The sequence below is a fragment of the Micrasema longulum genome, unplaced genomic scaffold, assembly GCF_059751315.1.
Source record: "Micrasema longulum isolate JH-2025_06_02 unplaced genomic scaffold, ASM5975131v1 h1tg000745l, whole genome shotgun sequence".
NCBI lineage: Eukaryota > Metazoa > Arthropoda > Insecta > Trichoptera > Brachycentridae > Micrasema > Micrasema longulum.
In genome coordinates this window covers 195,312-212,629 of record NW_028277939.1, presented here as the reverse complement: position 1 = coordinate 212,629, position 17,318 = coordinate 195,312, and the positions used below count along the sequence as shown (strand labels likewise).

The window sequence follows — 17,318 nt, the reverse complement described above, 5'->3', positions numbered from 1 at the left end:
CTTTTAAGGGTTTCTTAAAAGTGTAATATATGAAAATACTGAGTTAAATAAATTTAATTCTCTAACTGCTCATATTTATTTGAAGCAATTAATTTATATTTTAAGTAATTTTTATAATGGTAACATTGGCCTTTATGGAGAGTCACTTTGCAATGTTCACCCATATTCAGGGTCTCACTCCTTTTTTGTGCTTTGTATCCCGGAGCCGTGTAAACACGTAATTATAATAACCACGCGTTGTGTCCCGGTCCCGTGTTTTCACGTAGTTTATCAACAGTGAAAAAGTACTAATAAAAGTAACTAGACGTCAAAAAATGAGCTTTTTTATACAGCTGGCAAACCACGTGAAAACACGTCGCCGGGACACAACGCGTGGTTATAAAATCACGTGTTTCCACGGCTCCAATTGTGATTAAAAATATATTGTTCCGGTAAAATTAAGAGAGAGAATAATTCCACCTGTTTATGAACGGACCGCGCATGGTCAAAATGCAGTGTTTATTACATTCACGTGGCTGTCACTGTCACAGGCGGACTGTAAATAACAGCATTATTTATCGATACTATTCCTGGCCGATTACCTTTCTTAGCCATCCTTATGGTACCTACCTAACAACAAGATACAAGAAATTCAATGTAAGAACATTTGGATTTGGAATACAACAATATGACATTTTGACACGTCACATAAAATTGTGTAAAAAGTGGGTGGATTCGTAGCGCGTCGTTGAAAACATTTTGTCATCCAGTGGTTAAGATTGAAGAACATTCACATCGTATTAAAGGTAGGTATCCATTCCATGTTCCTATTCTTTCTTCAAATATTGTCCCATCACAAAACCGAATGAAATTCAACAATATTTTGAGTTTGTCCAAATTTTTGTAGACAAGGACTGGATTCAACTCCCTGGGGAGCTGTTTATATTAACATATTACAACAGAGATAAAGAACATTTAAGATAAGGTAATATAGAAGTCTAGGCATCTACAGGGCTTATGACCTGTCAATGGCTGGTTTAAGTGGCCACATTACACACTGTGTAACATTCACATTCTGCCTATATTTGAATATCTATATTCCTTCAATTCTTTCATCTGTTGATATTTGTGAAGTTAAAGAGCTGAAACCTTTAGTTATGCGGGTGAGATTCATCTAATTGAATTATTTCACCTACATACTAGGCAACGCCTAAAAATGTTATTTTTTCAATTATTCTTCATCTCTTTTGTAATATGTTAATATAAACAGCTCCCTAAATTGAATCCAGTCCTTGTCTACAAAAATTTGGACAAACTCAAAATATTGTTGAAGTATAGAAATTAAAAATTGACATATTCATGCGTTGCCTAGTATGTAGGTGAAATAATTAAATTAGATGAATTTCACCCGCATAAATAAGGGTTTCAGCTCTTTAACTTCACAAACATCAACAGATGAAAGAATTGAAGAAATATAGATGTTCAAATATAGGCAGAATGGTGAATGTTACACAGTGTGTAAAGTGGCCACTTAAACCAGCCATTGACAGGTCATAAGCCCTGTAGATGCCTAGACTTCTATAATACCTTCTCTTAAATGTTCTTCATCTCTGTCGAATGAAATTCGTTTCTCATTTACAGTCCGCCTTTTCGTTAACGTCACTGCATATTGTTTTGAGCCACCCTCTATAAACAAAGGTTTGATAATATGCCTTCGTATATTTACTGCAAGAAGACAACCCATAATTTGAACTGTAGTAAGTATCACGATACGATAATGTAAAGCAGACCCAAAAGTCAAAATTCATTGCATTAAAATCATAAAATTAAGAATAGTTCAGAAGGAGCGTGGAATCATATTTGAATACATCGGACTGTGTCCGAAAATCCCCCCACTATGCCCCACTTTCGCCGCGCGCATTAGTGATGTCACCGCACAATGTTGCACGATAAGAAAAAATATAATTATAACACAAATGTAAGCTAAAAAAAAGCAATCTGTTAATTTCTCTAAAATTTTATTGTGCACGCGGAAACATTGATTGACAACAGAGAAGATAAGTAAAAGGTCATTTTATAAGAGTAATTGAATTAATGAACTTTTATTAAAACGGATATTTTTATTTCATGTTTAATAAAATTGATGTTTTAAAGATAATGTTGGTCAAATGTCTACCATATAATTGTTTAATCCGAGGTCCAATTTTCATTAGTTCTCTCGTTAGATTAGCAAAATAGGGTAAAAAAAATACTACCCCGGCAACACTAACGAAATGTTCATTTTGTTTCTTCGTCAATCTGACAGATGAAAAAATAATTCAATTTTAAAGTGATGCATTTACTACTTACACATTCATTTGCTAATTACACATGAAATGTGATCCCATGCTGTTTCTTTAATATCCCAGCAGTATTTCTACACTTTGAAAGGGCACAACACGTCATAGTTAAATTCAAATAGGGAGTTGCGTACTGAGCGACGTCTACAAAGAAACTAATGGGTCGGAACGTAAACCTACTTCTTTATGAGTAGTTTAGTCCCCTTCTGTTTGATGTGCGTATGCGGTTTCTGGACTTTCCTTATTCTATGATTTAAATACTTCAGAGTGACTGTTATTAGTTAATTAATAAATGTTTATAAATTTATGTTTTGAAGTTAAAAATGCAGAAATTATCGCAAAAAGCTGTTTTATATGAATAAGACACCGTAGTCAATTTTCGTCATAGATATAAATGATATAAAAATAAAGACATAGTAGTCCAGATATGCTTTTTAAATATTTACTATTTATCATCATTATCATTTCCTTTCCGCACCATGTGGTGCATAGGACAATGCATTGGTACACCAATCGCAGCGTATCATTTTTTTTTCACATGAAGAGTCTTACGCTGCAGGTACCAGTCCAGGGACAATAAGATATTTTAATTTGTTGCAACAAAGAGGGAAAACATTTTTGAGAAGGGAATATGGAAGTCTAGACATTTACAGGGCTTATGACCTGTCATTGACTGGTTCAAGTAGCCACTTTACACACTATGTAACATCCACCATTCTGCCTATGTTAGAACATCCGCATTTCCTCAACTCTTCCATCTGTTGACTTTTGTGAAGTTAAAGAGCTGAAACCTTTATCATGTGGATGAGATTAATCCGGCTGAACCAATTTACCTACTAAGCAATGCCTCAATTCAATTTTTCTAATTTGTGTACTTCTTATTTTACCAGGTAGTTAATTCAACATATTTTGAGTATATCCAAATGCAGACTTGCTGATTTTCCTCAAAGTGAAAGTGGAAGAAAGTGGCCACTTAAACCAGCCAATGACCGGTTATAAGCCCCGTATATGCCTAAACTCCCTTATTCCCTTCTCAAAAATGTGTTCGCTCTGTGTTGTAATAAATTTAAATATGAATAACTCCCCAGGGACAAATTCCAGCCAGTCTGCAAGCATTTGACACACTCAAAACATTGTTACAATAAGATATATTTGGGTGTGAAAAGACCCTTTTAAATAAATATTTAAAATTAACCATATCGGGAATCGAACCCGAGACCTTTTGCTTGGTAGGCAAACGTACACCACGAGGCCGATGAGACGATGAATAAATCAATAAATATAATAATAGAGATAACCCTAAATGCATTCCGAATCTGTTTCATGCATGACTTTTGCGGCGCTGTATGGGATTGAGCAATAGGCTGGTAACCAGAAACGACAGCTATTGAAATATTCGCGGTCACTTCCTCTCCTCACGAAACGGTAGTTGTCATTAAGGATTCCACCGAAATACCTTCAGTTACTAATATAGCGTCATTCACGTAACCTAATACCACAAGGCGCGTTTTATAAACGTTCTTTTCTGATCTAAATTTGCTGCAACAGAGAGGGAAAACATTTTTCAAGAACCTGTCATTGGTTTGATCCTGTATTTAAATTCTTAAAACCCAATTGGTGTTTTTCCTTCTTGAGTAAGTTTGCAGATATCGGATATTATTTGAAATTGTCTTTTTGAAATACAGTGTTTTGATCATGATATCCTAAGCCTAAATTTTCTTTAATATTATTCAGTTGTCATGGGGGAGGGGGGGAAGTAGATTCGTAATTTTCGTTTTATTTCAATGCTTTATAAAACGTGTTACAATCATTTTATTTAAATCAAATATGCGCCATTGTGTTTGATAATTTGTTGTCAACGAGAAACTAACTTTATAATGCTCCTCTCATGGAAACCCTTGTCCCTGTTGGCAAAAAACTCGGATAACCAATTTTCACAAGCCTCTATTGAGGCCAAATTCGTACCCCCGAGCGCGTTTACAATAAACAGGAACAAGTGGTAGTCACTTGATGCCAGGTCCGGACTATAGGGTGGATGCATAAAAACCTTCCATCCGAGCTCCCGGAGTTTCGGACGCGTCATCAAAGATGTGTGCAGCCTGACGTTGTCCTGATTAAACACGATTCCTCTCCTGTTCACCAATGCTGGCCGCTCCTGTTCGATCGCCAGCTTCACACATCGTTCGAGATCATAGCGTCGAGCTGGTCCCAAAAATACTCCAATATCATGGCCCTTTAGCGATCGCCGTTGACGAATGTTGGCGCGCCGTTTTCACCGAAAAAGAAAAATGTGCCGATGACGTCGCCGGCATGAAAACCGCACCAAACAGTTATTTTTTTCGTATAAAGTTGTGTCTCGCGCATCACTTCAGTTTGTCCAAATGTGACAATTTATTTCGAACTTTTGCACCAAACGTTCAATAGTCCGTCTAGTTGGACGGTTTCGTCGACTAAAAATTGGCGTAAGCGCACGCAACGTAGTCGCGATAGAACGTGAACTTTGTTTAAAATATGGAATAATTTGTGTATCTCTCTATGATTAAATGGCATAGACTGACGTTTAAAAGTGTAAAAGAATTGCGAAACTAACGTCACTTCTATTCGAAAAATGTAAAAAAACGAAATCCGTCGTCGGAAAATACTATGTATTGTATATGGAAGATTTTAACAGTACGTCGAATAAATGAAATATTTTCACTGGGTGTTTCGAACGGTGCGGTGGGTGGGTGGCTTAGTATGGCGGGCGTAAACAATACTTCCTTGCAACCGGTTTGTCGGGTCAGTAGGCCATTGTCCTAGTAGGTCAGGCGATAGGTCAAATACTGACGGCAGTCTCGACAGAGACGGAGAGCATTCAACTTCAATCGTCACACATCGCGATTCCTGGGTCCTTAATTTCCCATCCTAATCAGGGTCTTGCTTCGATACGGAGACCTTTAGGAGGAATCGCGGTCTGACTTTTCGTCATACAAATGTATTCCTATATTTTCTCCCTGGATTATAACACCAGAGCGGTGATTTTTTTACACGCTATAGATATTTACAGTGTTCTTTTGATAAATTGTTTCTTATGGGAGTTCGAACCATTCAAAAATCTTTAAAAGTGCCCCGTTTTATCTGCCGTCTTCCGACAGTGATTTTCTTTAAGGCCTTTGATTTGCGCTCTGGGGAGGTTGGAATTATTTGACCGGTGAAGGGGTGATAGCGGTTCTGGTTCTCCCGATCGGGCTTGTTTCTTCCGGTTTACTAACAAGCTAATATTATTAATATTAAACTACGTCGCCGTCAGAATCGGTAAAATTAGATTGAGCGGGACAAATTGATTATATTTACTTAAGTTGCTCTGACGGAGATGAAGCATTGAAAGTATAAAATGTAAATTCTAAAAAAAAAACAAATATTTTTTTGAAAATAAATAAATAATTGACCGTTAATTACAGCTAAAAAAAGTTGTTTTTGTAATGAGCGGATCTAAAAAGAGGCCAAAAGACCTTTAAAACAGATCTTGGTAATATAATAAATATTTTTGAAAATTGCAAAAAATCTTGATTTTTTTTTGTAAAATAAATATTTGAGCCTTCATGATTTACACAAATATTTGATTTTAAGAACCATTTTCAACGAGTTGTATATAACTCACTTTTAGACAATGGCAATCAAGTTGGGGTAGAGTGGGATTCGAGCCACGGACCTTTGAGCCGTGAGTCCGAGACACTAGCCACGGGACCACAACCCGATTTTACAATAATTTTTTTAAAAGAAAACAAAATCGGTTGTTTAGCTGTACGGAATTCTGGAAGACAGAAAAATTAGATATGTTCATAGGGCAGATATGTAATTGGAAAATAACCTATTATGGAATAAATAAATATTGTTTTATACGAAAATCTATCGTCACCGATGGTGTATAGGGCACTTCATTAAAATACCCGATTCAACGTGCCTTGACCACGTGGAAGATGCCAGTACAGTATCGCGGTTAATTAACACCCGAAAATTTCATAATTTAACTTGTCGTAAATCGAGTTATATTATTATTTAATTAAAATTTTATAAACCTCAATTTTAGCTGAATTTGACTCCACTTCTTTTATTGCCCCTTTCACTGTGAGTTTGGCTAGTTTAATATCAAAAGCTCGTGTTCGATATTGCTATTCTTTCAGTGAAGGGTTGTCATTTGAATAATTCACTTTCCGCACTTAATGCTTCATAGGGCACTGATTTGATACACCAATCGCAGCGTATTATCATATCTATTATTAAATTAAAAATTTTAAAAGTCTACAATGTATGCAAGAAAAGCGATTTGCTTATGAATGTTGATAAATTGTAAGTGATGGTTTTTGAAAGGGATGAAAATATAACTAAATGTGAGATCAGTGTGAACGCAGATATTCTGAATCAGGTAGAAGAATTTGTGTATCTGGGAAGTATGTTTACTAGGGATGGAAAGACTGAGAAAGATATTGAAAGGAGGATGAGTGCCGGGGACAGGGTGAACATTGCACTGAAATCTACTTTGGCAAACAAATGTTTATCGAAGGAGGCTAAACTAGCAGTTCACAATGGAGTTCTAGTGCCAACTCTAACGTATGGGAGCGAAGTATGGAATTGGAAAAATTATTATGAAAGTAGGTTAAATGCTGTCGAAATGCGATCCTTCAGGAAAATGTGTGGTAAAACGATGTATAATAGGTGCACAAATGTCGAAATCCGTGAACTGTGTAAGGCTGAGACATGCATTTTCGACAGAATCAAGAAAGGGCAACGAAAGAACGGCTAAAAGAATCTACGATGCGAATGTTGATGGATGCAGAAAACGAGGAAGACCGAGAAAGACATGGCACGATCAAGTCCATTTAATACTTGAAGGACATGTCAAAAGTCGGAATAATCGGCGTGCGTGGATGAGAAGATTTATAAATGTAGAAGAAGCGAGGTCTGTAGGTCTGTATGCTAATATAGAGTGATATGGAGTTCTATTGTTTGTTTGTTTGTTTGTTTTGTGTTATTAAATTTCATGCCCCAACTTGTTAGAAAATTCTGTGTTGAGTCGGGACTCTTCTGCATATTATGAAAGTTATCTCTACATTGTAATATTAAAATGAAATATGTTTTTGTTTTATATGGTAGAATTGGAACTGCACTATTTAGCTATTTTACTGGTATAAAAAGTATTGTTATTACACTAAAATCAATACGTTTATAAAATGCTGGAAGTTACATTTAATAAATTGGTCAGGAGAGCGTTTTGATGTTGGTAAAACTGTTTTAAATGTATCTCTCCGAGTAAAAACACTATTTATTGCTATTTTTGCGGATTTGTAGGCTTTTGATAAGAATATTAAGGAAAAAAACATTTAAAATATGGAATATCTATTAACTATGGGACTTCGATGTTTTTTGTTCCAACCGCCCCAATTCCTCCCCGAACTTTAGTATAAAAAGTCATGTAGAATATTGAATAAAAAACAATGTATTTATACATTTTTTTAAAGGTAAATCATTAAATTACGTGCCAATAAAACATTAATTATTTATAAAAATAACAGGTAAATATAAATTTTATAATATATATAGCGATAAAACAATAATTGAAAATAAACAGTACGTAAAAAGGCAAAGTAAAATAATGAAATTAACGGAAAAAGAAATGCCATAATGGCTAGGTTAAGTATGGTTGATTATGACGATAAGATTTGATCTGCTGCGTCAGAGGTAGTTAGTTATAAAAAATGTGGAATTTATTCGGTATCCACTGCTTTACAGCAAACTATTGAATTTTGTTGAAAGCTAGAGTATTATTACTGCACTACGTAGCTCAATCACAAATAACTATTGACGTACTTTAAAAAATGCTAAGCATTTGAGCGATGACAATGAACAATAATGAACATGCTTAAGTTATCGTAGTCATAAGTCAACGCGTGTGTAATCTCTAAGTCAACGCTCGTGTTGGTTCGTTTTTTGTTTTCCTCGTAAATAAATACAGTTCACTGGCGAAAAATCGGCGTTTACTATAAAAAATAATACAACATATTGCATTTGCAATACTTAATGCTTTAATTGATGTCCTATCTCTGTTGCAATCAATTTCTTTTCATGTTCCCAACCGTGTCACCAGAAGTCAAAATCTGCTATTTATAAAATCTTCTAAGTGCAACTTTGGTTTTTATGCCCCAATGTTCAGAATGTGTAGATTAGTCAATTCCTCACACGACTTGGAATTCTTTGGGATAGTTCTTCCGACTTTTCGTAAATCTCTTCGCGACTAAACAGTGTGGGATGAAGTTGGATTGGAATGGTTTGGCTCGAAGTCTTAGGTCTTTCGTTTTTATAAATAAATTGTATACAATTATTGTTTTGCCCTTGTTTGTCTTTGCTTAATAGTTTTATGTTATTTTTTTAAGTTTCTTGCATTTATGTTTCTTCATGTAACTGTTGAAATTGGCTTAGGCCATATATTTAATAAATTAATAAATTTGCAAAAAAGTAAGGAGTATCTGATACAAAAAAGTTAAAATTATTTTACAATTACTATGGCGACTGCTTTTCTTGACATGTGGCTTGCCAACCACCGGCTAAATGCAATAAATAGCGTGATAAATAATAAATAAATAAATAAAAACAGCAGTTTTAGAATATTTTCCATATTTACACCGGTGAAATTGAAGTATGTGATTGCGCAACAGGATTATACGTCGCTAAACGTAAATATTTTGACATTTAATATAAGGTGTTTACGGATGTTCCATTGTGATCGCGAATACGTCTAACAACCATGGTGAGAAATTGTTATCATGTTGCTTATTAGCACGTCGATAGTTATTTGTAATTGAGCTACTGGTGTTTTAGAAGAAGCTATTTCAGTAGTGGTATACCGGAGGACTCCGATGTTTTTAGCATAAATAGAATCTGAATATATTAACAAAATGACAATCATAATGTAATTTTGCAAAAAATGTGACTTCCAGCCTTTCTGATTTACGTACAGATATATAATGACACGTCAGCATACAAAATATGTAATAAAAATTTATGAATGTCAAAAAATATAATACAGCCAATGACAAGTCATAAGCCCTGTAAATGCCTAGACTTTCATATATCCCTTTCTCAAATATTCTCCATCTCAGTTGTAATTAAGTATTCTTAGTAACTCGCCAGTGGGTAAATGCAGTCACTGTCTACAAAAATTTGGACACGCTTAAAGTATTGGTCAAAGAAGTACGAAAATTAAAAAACATTTTCAGGCATTGCCTAATAGTGTGTAGGCGAAATAATACCAGTCAGGTGAATCTCGCCCTCGTCAATAAAGGTTTCAGCTCTTTAACTTCACAAACATCAACGATTAAAGAAATACTTATGTTCCAACATAGGCAGATTGTTTTTTTTATTTTTAAATAATATAAGCCTTCTTATAATTTAGCCAAATATTCTATTTTTTTGGCCATTTTCAACGAGTTATAAATAACTCACTATTAGAAAATGGAAATCAAGTTGGGGTAGAGTGGGGTTTGAACCTCGAACCTCTGACCCGTGAGTCCGCAACACTTGCCACGGGACCACAACCCGTTAATGTTATAGTGGGCAAAGTGGCCACTCAAATAGGCCAACGACAGGTCATAAGCCCTATAAATACTCAGACTTCCACATTCATTTATAAAAATGCTCTCCATTTCTGTTATTATATATACATTCTAATATCAAATATAATTTTGAAAATTCGATGTGAATGTCAAATATTGGCAATCGATTTGATCAATAAATATAATATAAATCAGTACTTACTTGTCTCAAAACTTGATAAACAAACTAATTTGTATCCTATATTAGTATACAAAATGTAATCACTTCATTTTAAACACAATATTGTATTTTTAAAAAAATTGTTTGAAACTTTGCAAAAAAATGGTTTAAGTATATAATGGGTCAAATATTTTTTGTGCAATTTTTCGTTGTTGTTGTTATGACGCAACACGCGCTGTCAGTGCAGTTCCGTCGTTCTCGGTTGATACGAGCTGACTGCTGACTTGGGTCTGTATAATACTAGTGATGGGTTAATTAGCATTCGCACGTGATTTAATAATGACATAATATGTTGAGCATTAGCAGTTGCTAATTGAACTTTCTAAATAATTCAGGGAAAAGATAAATCATCATCATCATCATTTCTCCGATGGTCGGTAATCATCGCATCAAATCGAACAGCTGGCCACAACAAATTATGAGGTATGCAATCTTAGTGTTTAAGTCCATTGAGAAGTATTTATGACTGTCCTACGTTTGTCTTTGCCTTTTTATTGTGATTGTTGAGGAGTAGACGAGGTGTGAAGAAAACCTCGTCCTAAAAGGAGGAAAATTTAGAGTGGACTGTATTGTTGGGGGAGGAAGGTCACGCAACTCCACTAACCTGCTGATTATAAGGCGTGACGTGTGCGGGAATCCTGGTAAAGCTAGCGGTCGTGAGACGCTGGCACAGCTCGCTTGAGGAAAGATTAGTTCAGCATTTCACTCGTTGATGTTAGATTGTATACTGATAATAAAACGTTTTTTCCGGCACTCACATGTAATATTATTGTTACGTGGAGTGCGCTAGGAAATAGGGAGGACGGGTAGGTAGTTATGAATTTGATTGAGCGGTGATAGTGTTGTTTTTGTCTGCTATTATATTTGTGTGTGTCGGCATTTTTGGTAAATTGCAATTAGGTGTTATAATTTAAACTATCTCAATTTTTGCCTAGTATTTTATGTCAAACAAGTGACGTTTCTTTTTCACATCCGTTCCTAAGTGAAGCATGTGGACATCACCAGTTGCCTCCAGGAGAACCCTATCGCCAGCCAGGGTTTTTGCCGTTTCCCACTTCAATCCAGCGCCCCTTAATTCTGCCAAATAAAGTTGAAAGATCGTCATCGACGATCGTCATGAGCCCGCTGGTTTAAAAAAGAGGCACCTTGGATTAAGGTTTTCTTGAGGCACGTGCAACACATGTCCGAGCCAGGTTCCCCACCGCATCCTCAATACCGCGTTATAGGAGGCTGCTGCGTCCGTTCTCGGTCTTCAATGTTAGTTATAAAATCGAACCACCTTTTATTCTTTTCAAGCACTTACTCTCAAAACTCAGAAGTTAGTGTTTTGAGCTTTGGTAAGGTGCCAAGATTCACAATAATAATAATAATAATGTTTGGATAATTTATATAGCGCCATTTTTTTGTGAAAATCACCTCAAGGACGCTGTACAATAAATAATTATCCCAGCACGTCTTGTAGCTACAGAGCGCACGGACAATGAGAAATCTAGCCCCTATTTACATTTTTTAAAAAAATATTTGACAAAGATAATAGAGTTTAAGTGATATTTTAAATAACAAAATAAAAAGCTAATTGATAAAAATAGAAGTAAGATAACAACAAGTCTTGCAGCTACTGAGCGCATGGATGGTTGAAATTCTAAACCCCATTTACAAAATTTAGATATTTGATAGTTGATAACATTTACATAATATGATAGTTATCATCACAAAAAGTCTTGCAGCTTCAAAACGCATCGACGAATGGAATTTCAACAACATAAGAATGAGTTTAAAAAGTTAACTATAAAAAATAATAAAAAAACACAATAATAATACATTGAGCAAAAAACTAGTAAGTATGGCAATTAAGTGAACATGTAACAGCACAAAAAGTAAAATATAAAAAACTAAACAAAGATAGCATTCCTTAACTTATTATTAAGGTTGACAAGACGATAGACGATACTCGAACTCGAAGGGTACCTGTTTTATTTTGGTATGCCCATATAGGAGTACTGGCATTATACAAGAGTTGACCGAGTATGGACGACTAGAGTTCCAGACAACACGCATCATGTTAAAAGTTTCTCCAGCAATTCCTAGGCGGGTTCCATGAACGTGATCACAATACCAGAGAAAGGGTAAAAATCAAAGTCCCATTAAGAAAAAAAGGGTGAAATTACAAAATTAAATTTTATATAAGGCAATAAAAAAATGTTATGAAATGGGAAAAAACATTCATCAATAAAAAAAACCTCATTCAAACAGAAGGTTAAGAAATATGAGTTAAATTACTCATTAATAATATTCTCACACCTCACAACATCTTCGAGATTTGCATTGGTCAAAAAGCCCAGAGAGAATAAAATACAAGCTTAAACACTCACTTTGAATGGCATGCTCAAGGCATTTTAAATATGCAAAAGCAAATGTAAACACGATCGACTGATGCCGCAATGGCGTCTGTGGCTGGTCAACAGACGTAGGTACACAGTGCGCATGCACGGAACACCGACTACAGCGCGGCCGGGGTGGAATTTCAAAACGGTACTTACTTTAAAAACTCGCCTCATAAATGATGAAACAATGAAAAAAAAATTTTTGGCGTATTTCTATTCGCACCCAATGGTGCAGGGGGCGCTGCATTAGGACTTCAATTTCATGGAGTCCGGACTAATTTTGTTACATGAAAGAAAAGAAGGATGATTGTTTTAAACTGAATAGCTTAGGTAAAAATCTTGAAAAAAGTCATCTAATTGAGATAGGTCTGCCTCGTTTATTTATTTATTTATTTGACATTTTATATACATACACAATATATATATGTACATATAAGGCAGTTTCTTCCTACCTACTCAAACCGTTCATTTTAAGAAAATTATAAACACATGGACATATTGAATCTTACAACTCGCTGCGAGTGGTTAGTAATTTTTTTCACAGCGCTTGAGATCCTGGGTTTGATTTCTGTATCAAAAGTGATTTTGCACTGCGACATTTCACTATAACTAAGCGAAAATACTGATGGATTTATTTTATATTATGCAAATCAATACTATCTGATCGAGATATAGAAGTGAACTCCCCTAAATTGTGTGACTTGGAGTATACAGTGCACTGTAGGAAAACTCATCTCGTCTGGGTCTTAATGTTAATTCAAAATAGACTCAGATTGTGTGCAACAAATCCTGTCCTGACCCTGATCAGCCTCTCTATAATAATAGACAGAGGATTGAGAAAGTGGACAGCTTTAAATACTTGGGAGTTCACATAACTGGGGATGGAAGAGCTCGCAACCCGCCTAGGAACCATGTTGTGATCATGTTCGTTAGGGTGGATCGATCTTGTGTGGAGAAAAAAAAAATTGATAGCATCAAAACGGCCCTATGCGGAAAATATGTTCTATAGTATGTAGAATAAGGGAAAAATAAAATAAAAACATTTTTTAAGAGTAAGGTTTGCCGCGAGGGGGCATTTTTTCCGTAATCCCGTAATCGTCCCGTATCCCGTAATCTGTAGGCTATAGAACATCTTTTCCGCAAAGGGCCGTTTTTAATTTCCAAAAAATTAGAAATCGAACCACCCTAATGTTCATGTTGGCTTCGACGCTTTTTTTAACCAAATTTCTGTGTTTTTTAAAAATTAATAATATTTAACACAAACATCATCGTATTGAAAAATATTATTTGCTTATGTGTTAGTACTTATTATTCATTTAACATTAAATTTACACTTGTTTATTGTTTAAATGATTCTAAACCTTTGTTTTGTAATGTGGTTAGTTTGTTTAAATTTTCATGGTTTGATAAAAATAATATGCCGCTACAGTAGTAATGTGTGGTTAAATAAATGTGTTTTTTTTTATTTCACCACGCATTTTGAAATGTATTTGACATGCTATGCTATACTGTTAGCACGCTAATGAAATTAGTAGATAATAGCGTCGAATTCCGTCACTGGTGTAACGGGAACGCGCCCGGCTGGTCGTGCGAGCGAGTGTGAGTGAGGGCCCACACGCGTGTGGGTGAGTGTACGTACGGCGGATGGGCGTGTTGACCCACTAAAGTGGCCGACACTTGCTCAAACTGTGATAAGCCTAACTGTGATTTGACAGCCGAGGAATTTTGGTAACTTCGACTTGCGCGCGCATTCCACATTAAAACCGATTAATTTATTTAAAAATATTTCTCTAAGGGACAGAATGATGCAGTTGTTTGTGAAATAGAACCGGAACCCAGGACGAAAGTTTTTTCAGGATTTATCAGGTGGCTACTCGGCTAGGATGGAAAAAGAAATCAATTATTAATATTGGACCCCAATTACAATGGAAATTTAACATTGAAATTTATTTCAACAGAGTTGGAAAACATTGTTGAGAAAGAAATATGGAAGTCTAGGCATATGACCTGTCATTGCCACTTCACACACTGTGTAACCATTCACCATTCTGCAACTCTTCCATCTATTGACATTTATGAGGTTAAAGAGCTGAAACCTTTATCATGTGGGTTAGATTTATCCGGCTGAACCAATTCACCTTTTAGGCAATTACCAGTTTGTTAATTCACCAATGTTTTGAATATGATCAAACGTTTGCAGACATGCTGGTTTTCCCCTCTAGGGAGTTATTAAGGTCATTGGCTGGCTCAATGTTTTCCCTCTCTGTTGAAATAAATTTATACATGAATAATTCCTAGAGAGGAAATCCAGCCAGTCTGCAAGCATTTGGACATACTCAAACATTGTTGAAATTTAACATCTTCAAGATTTACCTTTGATTGCCTTAAAAGTATTATAAAATTTAACAAACAAAAGACAAAAAAAAAATACGTTTTTTTTATATCAATATATTACATATTACCGGCAAAGATAGTTAAAGTATTTTTGGAAATATGTATTCACATTTTCGTTTAAAAAAACCTATTTTCACCATAGACAATTAAGATGATTTAATTTAAATTTGCTGTAACGGAGAAGGAGAGAAGGGAATATGGAAGTCAAGGCATTTACAGGGCTTATCACCTGTCATTGGCTGGTTTGAGTGACCACTTCACACACTGTGTAACATTCATCATTTCGATCAACAAATTACAACAGTGATGGGAAATTATTTGAGAAAAGGGAATATATAAGTCTAATCATTTACAGGGCTTATAACCTGTCATTGGTTCGTTTAAGTGGCAACTTTATACACTGTGTAACATTCACTATTCTGCCCATATTCGATCATCTATATTCCTCCGATTCTTTCATCTGTTGATGTTTGTAAAGTTAAAGAGCTGAAACCTTTATTTATGCGGGTGTGATTAATCAAATTGAATTATTTCACCGACATACTAGGCCACAAGAGGCAAAATTGGCAGTTCACAACGGAGTCCTGGTCCCATCCCTGATGTATGGGAGCGAAGTATGGACTTGGAAAAACAGGGATGAAAGTAGGCTGAATGCTGTCTAAATGCGATCTCTCAGGCGAATGTGTGGTAAAACTATGTACGATAGATGCACAAATGTTGAGATCCGTACATTATGTAAGGCTGAGACAAGCATTATCGACAAAATCAAGAAAGAAGCTCTGCGCTGGTTTTGACATGTAGAACGAATGGACAGCGAGAGAACGGATAAGAATATTTACAATGCGAATGTTGATGGATGCGGAAATAGAGGAAGACCGAGAAAGACATGGCATGACCAAATCCAACAAATACTTAAAGATGCACATGTCAAAAGTCGGAATAATCGGCGCGCGTGCATGAGAAGATGTATGAATGTAGAGGAAGCGAGATCTGTATGCAAAGATAGAGTGTTGTGGCGTTCTATTCTCTCTGCCTACCCTTACGGGGAAACGGCGTGATGGTTTGTTTGTTTTGTTTGCATACTAGGCAACGCCTGAAAATAGTATGTTTTTCAATTTCTATACATCTTCATGAACCAGGTGAATTAATCAACAATATTTCGAGTTTTTGCAATTTTTTGTACACAAGGACTGGATTCAACTTCCCGGGGAGATGTTTATATTTACATATTACAACAGAGATGAAGAAAAATTTAGAGAAGAGAAATAATTCAATTAGATGAACCTCACCCGCATAAATAAATGTTTCAGCTCTTTGACTTAACAGACATCAACAAATGAAAGAATTGAAGGAATATAAATGTTTTAATATGGGTAGAATGGTGAATGTTACACAGTGTGTAAAGTTTTGTCGCACGGTATCTTAGGATGGGGAGGTGCATCGCTGTCTTGTCTCGACCCTCTCATCAAGTGTCAAAAGTCTGTTCTTAGAGTAATCAATAATAACCCGTATCGCTACCCTTCAGAGCAACTCTTTAAGGAATTTAAAAGTGTGGACGTTAGACAATTGTATGCTGAAACAATAAAAAATAATCATCACAATAATAAAGTTGACCACGTCTTAACGGCATACAATATATTAAATAGTAGTGTGACGTCACAGAAAAACATTGTACCGCGGACGAAAACTTCTTTCGGACAAAGATCTTTTAGCTTTATGGCTCCTAGAATTTATAATTAGGTTAAAGATATTTTATTTACCCAACACGATGTAACTTCTGTGCAAAATAAATAAATAATCCAGTGGCTTATTGAGTTAGGAAGAAAAGAAACCGAAAGCTTTTTATTAACATATTACAACAGAGATAAATAACATTTAAGAGAAGGTAATATAGACGTTTAGGCATGTACAAGGCTTATGACCTGTCATTGGCTGGTTTAAGTGGCCACTTTACACACTGTGTAACATTCACCATTCTGCCCATATTTGAACATCTATATTCCTTCAATTCTTTCATCTGTTGATGTTTGTGAAGTTAAAGAGCTGAAACCTTTATTTATGCGGATGAGATTCATCTAATTGAATTATTTCACCTACATACTAGGCAACGCCTGAAAATATTATTTTTTCTACTTCTTCATGGACCAGGTAATTTATCAACAATATTTTGAGTTTGTCCAAATTTTTGTAGACAAGGACTAGATTCAACTCCCCCCGGGGAGCTGTTTATATTAACATATTACAACAGAGATGAAGAACATTTAAGAGAAGGTAATATAGAAGTCCAGGCATCTACAGGGCTTATGACCTGTCAATGGCTGGTTTAAGTGGCCAATTAGATGAATCTCACCCGCATAAATAAAGGTTTCAGTTTCTAACTTCACAAACATCAACAGATGAAAGAATTGAAGGA

At 35.4% G+C, this 17,318-nt stretch overlaps 1 protein-coding gene across 2 annotated transcripts in view; it reads right to left on the bottom strand.

Moving 5' to 3' along the window:
• Np (serine protease notopleural) overlaps window positions 1-17,318 on the bottom strand; it is a 96,090-nt gene that overhangs the window by 66,938 nt on the left and 11,834 nt on the right. The window contains exon 1 of one of the 2 annotated variants that reach the window (XM_088230268.1): window positions 10,110-10,345. The exons of the other annotated variant lie outside the window; for it this stretch is intronic. The gene's annotated coding sequence lies outside the window, so the exon portion shown is untranslated. Of the gene's footprint in view, window positions 1-10,109; window positions 10,346-17,318 lie in introns of those variants that run through there. 2 annotated transcript variants of the gene reach the window in all.